Source organism: Aristolochia californica, unplaced genomic scaffold (genome assembly GCF_029961685.1).
Source record: "Aristolochia californica isolate CCGP_79_NKW_82.1479 unplaced genomic scaffold, dmAriCali1.0.hap1 SCAF_13, whole genome shotgun sequence".
Lineage (NCBI taxonomy): Eukaryota > Viridiplantae > Streptophyta > Magnoliopsida > Piperales > Aristolochiaceae > Aristolochia > Aristolochia californica.
Genome location: NW_027181804.1, coordinates 26,447,402 through 26,455,690, shown reverse-complemented (window position 1 = coordinate 26,455,690; position 8,289 = coordinate 26,447,402). Strand labels below are relative to the sequence as shown.

General features: G+C 37.0%; 1 pseudogene; it reads right to left on the bottom strand.

Annotated features, from left to right (window-relative positions):
* Nucleotides 1-211: 211 nt before the first annotated feature.
* Nucleotides 212-7,040, bottom strand: LOC137947751 (dehydration-responsive element-binding protein 1E-like; annotated as a pseudogene).
* Nucleotides 7,041-8,289: the final 1,249 nt, after the last annotated feature.

The window sequence follows — 8,289 nt, the reverse complement described above, 5'->3', positions numbered from 1 at the left end:
TAGGGCCTGTTATAATAAAGCATTTTGAAAAGTACTTCAATGCCACTTCTTCAATCAGTGGGTCAAATCTTCTATCACCCTCAAAGATTGGTTACCCGATGATCACCCTTTTAGTTAAGATTACTGCAATGATGAGTATGGCAAAAACACTTTGAGGAACAAAATTGTTATACCTATCATGTGATGAAGAAGAAAGATGAACAAATCTTGGCTAGATATGCCTGAATTGCTCACCGTATCGAAAGGAGAAACTCCAAAGTTTTGCATCAGCGTTGAAGTCCACATTGTCGTCCCAGCAGAGTCCACCGTGCAATGAATGCGGCGGAGACAGAAGCATCGCCTCCACTGTCGTTTCTGGAATAGATAAGAGCGAACCTCCAAGTAGTATCCGTTCTCCGGTGAGGCTTTCCTGCACTCAACCCATGTGAGAGAAGTTTTTTCTTCAGAAACGCCTCTCCTTTTCCTCTACCGGTCTAAACATTTCGGCCGGCTTTTGCATGTCTATGGCGTCGTCTGTGTCTGGAATCGGAAGAAGCAAAGCGGAGTCCGCGAAATTAAGGCAAGCAGAGCGACCTTGGAAAGCCATAGCAGGACATCCTGTGCCCGCGCCACCATCTCTGCCGTCGGATACGTACCCAGCCAAATTCTCACCTTTGTGCAAGGCTCTCGGACTTCGCAGACCCATTTCCCGCCATTCCGGCGCCTGACGCCGCGGTGGACAGGGTGCCTTGTCCCACGAAACATCTTCCGACCGGCCGGTTTCTCGGGACAGTTGGATGCCAGGTTAACGACGACGAGTTCCTCGTCCCAGGGGCCTCACCGCTTTCAGGCATCGACGTTGGGTATGCGTCGAAGGATGCGAAACCAGTCCCTTCACTGTTAAAGATGTCCATTGATGCTCTCGACCGACGTGGGAAGTTGGAGTAAGCTGAGTGAGGGACACAGCAGTAGTGAAGAGTGAGGTGAGTGAGGTGTGTGCAAAATAGAGGGAAATGAAGGATTTTATAATAGGTGCAAGAGGAGTTGGAAGATGCGCTTCGAGTAGGGGTGGCATCGAATCAAGCCTAGCCCGAACCTGCCTATGTTCAAGTTGGGCTTGATTTAAATATTTCGAACTCGAGCTCGAGCCGGGTTCAAACTCCAACTTACATGACATTAGGCATGTCCTCTACCTAGAATTATAATATCCTATGAACATAAAAACAATTTTTGTTATGTAAGGGGTTCATAGGATTAGGGCACGCTATCGTATTCATTTGTGACAACATATAGTGAAAAGCTATGCTAACAGAACAAAAATCTTATAGACAATCTAGTGTAAAGACATGTTTGTATCATGCAAGGTATAAAACAATTCAATACATACCTAAAAGTAATGCCTTTTTTAGCGGTGTTTGCACCAAGTTAATGTAGGAATCAAAGTTAAAACTAAAAAAATAAGCTGAAGCTAGCTTTCTGTGAATTTATCAAACTTTAAAACCACCATTAAAACTAAAAAAATATTGGAAATAATTTACAAAAAATAAACGATGGGCTGATCTTACTTGCTGGCTGCGCGTGTGCCTTCCTTTCGTCTCTACCACTTGGTTTTGAAAGAAGGCTTTCGCTGGACCAAAGACCTCGAGAAAGCCTGCCGCAAGAACTCACCAGTTCGTTTTCATACCTTAGAAAGCAAACTGCCGTGACCTCAGGTTGTCAAGCACCTCTGGTCTCAGCTCTAAAGCCAGGACAACTTCCTGCTAGCCGCAAGCACCTCTAGCCGAGAGAGAAAGGGGAGAGATGGGGCAGATGAGCTTCTATTATTTGTTCATCGGTTACAAAAAATCGATTGATGACGAAGATCGAAGACGACAATGAGATTGAGGAAGAAATCGTAGAAATAGAGGGTGAAAAATCAAAACTTACCTAAAGCGGCAGATTGCAAACCTATTTTTTCTTCGACTGAGGGAACTTCACGTCGCCATCACCGATTTTCTTCCAAGCTTCCTTTGATTTTGTCGAGCGTCGAATCCCTAATTCACGGATTCCCCAAAGCCCGAAGAGTCAAAGAGGAAGGCTCCTAATCTCGATGCGTTGCCGAACCCTCCAGTTCCGAAGAGTCTTTGCGCTAATCCCCCCCCCTTTCTTCCCTTCGGTTATGAAGATTGAAGAGTGTCTTCACGCTCAGGCCCTTGTTAAGTTAACGAGTCGACTAATGAGCTTTCAAACCGAACCATGGTTCGGTTGAGCTCGGTTCGTTAACTTAAATGAGCCTGACTTACATCTCAAACTCGATTTGAGATTCAGATAAATTGAATCGAACTGCGTCAAGCTCGAGCCCCTCGCGAGCCAGCTCGGTGCGATGCAACCTTAGTTGGGAGTTGGGACATTGAATCGACTATTCATTGATTGATTCCTTGTGGCAAAGACGCGGAGTTTGAATGGACACCATGCTAGGAAATTTTCCAAGTTGGCAAATGTTGGTTGCTGACATGGTTCATATTGAAGAACAAATATGGAAGAATCTGACATGACGCTCACAATAAGAAGTCTTACAAAGCCAAAATTATTATGGAAGCAAGTCTCACTAAAGATTTTTAGTTTAAAGGTGTTTTAGTTATGTTAGTCTTCTATTTATGTTGAGTTATTTAATTATGCTAGGACTTATCTTTAAGTGTTAGAGTTTGGGTGTAATGGGACAATGGTAGTTTAATTGTAATTGGACTCTCCTACTTTCCTCTATTATAAATAGGGGTTCATGTATTCTGATTACATCAAGTCAATGAAGTTTTTATCTTTTCCATAAGTTCAACATGGTATCTGAGCAGATTTTGTGAATTGACTTGGTCAAAGCACAAAGATAATGTGACCCTTTTCTAATCTATTATCTCTAGCAGTTTAGGTTTGTAATTTTTTTTCTCTTTTCAGTCCCTATACCCGTTGTTTTCTTTGCGTTATCATCTCTATACTGAGATTTTCATATTACATATTATAAATTGATGGAAAGATATTCAAGTTTAATTTCCAACGCAAAACGAATTTTGGCAATTAGAGTTTCTACAAAAAGAAATCGATATTTTAAGTAGCAGAAGTTAGACTGCAAGAGTGGTTTGAGCAACAACAAAAAGCATCAACTTCCAAGCTATTTTATGCTATGAAGGACATGACTTTATATGGAGAATTATATATCAAAAGAAATATCTGTAAGTCTATTTTTTTACATTTTCAACTAATTCTTGATCTGAGTTTTTTATATGGAGATATTGATATTAGAAGAGTCAATGGTTACGCTGGAAAAAGGGGAAAAAATACTTAGTTCTGCCAAATTACAGAGACCGAAATCTATTAGATTATATATCTCAATAGAAGTATATTTTATGAGGAGAATTTATACTTAGATGAAAGGTATTTAACTCTAGTTTTATAAGATCAATCTAATCTATATTTAAGGATATATTTGCATTGGAAGAATAAAAGGTCATGTTGGTATCCTGTTGCATTGAAAAATCTGAATTTAAGCCGAATTTTTTGCATCACTTTTTGAGTTGATGTTATTGATAAAAAATATTAGGAAAATATCTCACTTACACTCTTTTTGGTTTCATTTCTCTTACCATCCTCTTTTGACTCTCACATACCCCTTTGAGCCAACCTCTTGTGTGTTGCTTCGGTTGGTTTACTTATATATATATATGTGTGTGTGTGTGTGTGTGTGTGTGTGTTTTTAAGTCCATTGAAACTTTTTATTGGTATCCTTTTTATTGTTATCTTGAGAATGATAGACATTACCCACTTTAGTGATTATTGTCACTATTTTTGTTTGAATTCCTTTGATGTTGGTTTTGACTTATGCTTTATTATCCATTTTTACCTTTTGAGAGTGTGTGTCCAGTTTCGTACTTATCCTTGGGACACTGTGACGGAGGAGATTATTACTACATCTATGTTATTTGTTTCATGTTGAGATCACTGCCACTACCTCGAAGTTTGAGGGAGAGAAGTAGAAGAAGAAGCATAAGAAAGAGGTATTTTATTCCATTTGTTTTGGTAATGTTTATGTGACCAAAATATTTAAGAAAGGGGGAGCACAAAAGACAAAGTTTTTGCATCCACGAAGAATTGTATTTGTGAAAAAATAAATTCAGTAAAATAAAATTGAAGACCAAGAATCCTTTTCATTTCAAACGAAAGTTATAAACTCCAGTTTGGGGGAGAGTGTTGAAGAGAAAATATGGAAGAGTCTTACATGACTCTCACAATAAGAAGTCTTATAGAACCAAAATTATTTTGGAAGCAGGCCTCACAAAAGAGTTTCAGTTTAAAGGTGTTTTAGTTATGTTAGTTTTCTATTTATGTTGAGTTATTTAATTATGGTAGGATTTATCTTTAAGTATTAGAGTTTGGGTGTAATTGGGATAAGGGTAGTTTAATTGTAATTGAACTCTACTACTTTCCTCTATTATAAATAGGGGTTCATGTACTCTGATTACATCAAGTCAATGAAGTTTTTCTTTTTTCCATAAATTCAACAGTTCAACGATGCTGATGTGGAAAATGACTGGATTCAAGTTCTTTGTAAGAATGGGTTGTTGAGATTGCTTAGGAATTTGATTCCACCAAGCCATCAACTTATGAATGGTGACAAAAGTGACAGAACATAATACTCGATAAGGAGGGCCTCAAAAGACCATATGCCAAACATTATTTTGACATTTTTTTCTTCGACTTGCTTGATATATGAGTCTCTAATACGACATTTTAAAAATGCAAATCCAAAATATGTGTTTAGGGTCTAGGTTTGGGTTTTTGAAAGCATGAATTCAACTCTGAATTTTAATTTTAAATGTCAATCCTAAAAAAAAAAAAAAAATCGTCCCCACCTTATCATTATCTTCTTGACTTATTCTTGCTTTGCCCTATGACTCAAATTTCTATTAGTTTAATATTATATTTTTTAAAATTAATTATATAAAATTATTATATTGTATAACTAAAAATACTAAAAAAACTGAAAATTTAATATATATTATAATTTAAAATTTTATTATAGGTATAAAACTTTAATCATCAAAATTCTAACTTGATCAAAGGTCCAAATTATCGACATTGATCAATGAACAAGATTGAATGAACCTAATCACCAATTGATCGACGGTCAAAATCAAATATTTTGATAGTCAAAATATAGAGATTTTATCAAATAGTGCAACAATTGTCAAAATCATAGTTTAAGTAGAAAATTGGATTGATTATTGAGTTCAAAGTCCAATCTATGGTCAAGATGAATTGGTTGTAATGGGATCACCACCAAAATAAAATCAGAAAAGAAGGCCACTTCAGTGTCACACAAGCAAATGAGGTGTCATGCTCTCATTAGAAGAAGAAAAAGTCTTGCCAAAGTGATTGTGCAATAAAATCAAGACAACTCAAGTAGAATTCACACACTGTAAGGAAGCTAATTTTTGTGTTTTCGATATTCCGCTAGTGGTAATCACCACCCAAGGACCCTTATTCGGAAAAAAAAATCACTAATAAGCTCTATTAGCTGAAATGACAAGTAAAGAAATTCAGACCCTCTTTGAGCCAAGTGTAATACCCTATTACACAACCCAAATCAACTAGATTCTAGTTCTAATGGGCAATTTCCCTTCTAGATTTAACGTATCTTGACAACTCTTTTTGTCTAACAGTAAAAATATAAAATAGAATTATAAAACATACTTTTAATGGAGAGATAGCCACTTCTTAGAGTGTCTCTAAGCTTCTAGAACTTTAAGTACAAAATCTGAAATGATTTTGGAGCCAAGAGAGCTAGTAATACCAAGTGAAAACAAAAGATTCAGAGGATTTTTGGATGAAATATGAGATTGCTCTTGCAAATGAGTAAAATTGGAAGTGTGCACTTGGAAAATAATTTTTGAGCGAGTAGGTTCACCAATAAATGCTCATTTATTCCTAAGGGACAAGTTGGAGTTCCTATTTATAAGATTCTTGGCAAAAATTGTTGTTTCAGACCATTACCATAAAGCTGCACAGGTAGCTAATTGATCAATACTTTTCATTGATCAATCAATCAACCTCTCTAACTCTCATCTCCTTGTCCACTTTTGCATTCTCAACTCAATGACATCCTTTGGCAACAGTAAACAAAAGTGAGTTAATGTAAAAAACTCTACTTCTACTCGCCCAAGCACACGATCCTTCAAACCAATTGTTTCTACCCATGTGTGTTCAAGTCAGTCTCTACGCATTTGAGTGTTTCTTTCTCGCAAAGAGGGGCACGTGACGGTGCTTCTTCCATGCTTCCTACTGGTCTAGTCACTTGAGCAACGACAAAAATCTTTCCACCAACTGACCTTCTTTCAGATGAAGAGAGAACAACCAAATCATTGTCTTTTCTATAGAAAAGACTCCAGGGCGACAAAGTTATGCAAGCATTGTAGTGATGTTAGCAACATTATCCTCTTACCGCCCCATCATATGTGAAATTCCATTCCTTAAGTACAACTCTAGGGCATGTTATAATAAAGCAAATTGAAAAGTATTACAATGCTATTTCTTTAATTAGTGGGTCAAATCTTCTATCCCCTTCAAAGGTTGTTTCATCAATTATCACACTTTTAGTCAAGATTACTACAACGATGACTATAGCAAAAACACTTGAGGAACAAATTCCTATACTCGATCATGTGATGAAGAAAAAAGATGAACAAATCTTGTCTAGATATGCCTAAACTGTTCACCTCATGAACAAGTTAGAACTCCTTACAACTAATATGGAAGAAAACCTCTCATGCAACAAATACGTATGAATTAATTTATTCCCTAATCAAAATGGGACATAAGAAGGATTCTGACTAGTAGAAGGTGAAAACATTACCATGGAAGCGCTCAATGAAATTATCACTAATGCTGTTTGAAGCAGTCTTCTTATTGATGGGGGATAAATATCTCAAGCCTACGTAAGGCCCTATATTCAACATTTCAAAACACTTAGGATGTCGTTTGATATCACCAAAATTCCAGCAATTCAATGGTAATGAAAATGCCAAACAACACATCGACCACTTCATTGACATGCAATAATGTCGACACTGATGATGATTGTGTTGTTAAACACTTTGGATGCCTCCTAAAAGGAAATGCACTTGATTGGTTCATTGAACTTCCACCAAAATCAATTGAAAGCCTAGAGCAACTGAAACACAAGTTCTTGAGCCGATTTTATAACATTCGTTGCACTATAACCTTGATGGAGCTTACCAACATGAAGGAACAAAAGTGAGAAAAAGTGATCGACTGTATCAATTATCAAAGAAATCTAGGTCTCAATTATAACGAAAGTGTCAACATGTCAACTAAAAATGAAATCAATATGCACATTGGAGGGATGCATCGAGGCTTGCTTTTCTTTGGACAAAGTTAGAAGCTCAAAGATTTTCAAGAGTTATCTACAAAGGCACATTACATGGAAATTTTTATCGAACAAAAAGATGAAGAAAATGTTCCTATTGATGACTGTTACAATGTGGGACCCACCATGTTGCATGAGTTGGTGGGACCCACCATGAGGACATGGGATGCCAAGAAGAGTCCTCACCCAAGCTAGTATGAGTTAAGAAGATAAGAAGCACAAGCTGAAATGAGTTAGAAGACTTGAAGATCAAGTGGGACCCAAAAAGATACCATGAGCTGGAATCTTATCAATACGAGCTGGAAGATCACGTGGGCCCCACAAGGATAAGGCCACGAGCTAGCCTCCTCCCTTATCTCCACGTTCTTGAAGAAGAGTTATAGTTCAACTTATATTAGAACACTATTAGATTGTGTTATCCTTTTATGATAGACTTATCTTAGAGAGTTAGAGTTGGAATGTAATTAGGAGATTTAAAGGTTAATTGTATAAGGACTCTATCACTTCCTCTACTATAAATAGAGGTATTGTAGTTCAGAATTAATCAAGTTCTACAATTTTCTCTTGAGTAAATCGCTCTCTCTCATTGCTTTCCGCACACCTTGTTCCTCTTCTCTTCTTCTCTTTACCCGAGAACCTTCTTCCCCTTTTCTCCTTTTTCTTTCTCTCTTCCCTTGCTCGGAATATTGGAAAAAGGATCCTAAATTCAACATGGTATCAGAGCATTAAATTTAGGAACCCTACACCAAAAGGAATTCTCTAAGAAGATATGATCAACACTACTCATAGAAGGCTCCTTGTGAAGGAAGATAAAAAAACGTGAGATAAGTTCCTTCATTATTTTTTTATTACTGCATGTTACTGGTTTCCAGATTTAGAAGATGATTTAAAGATGA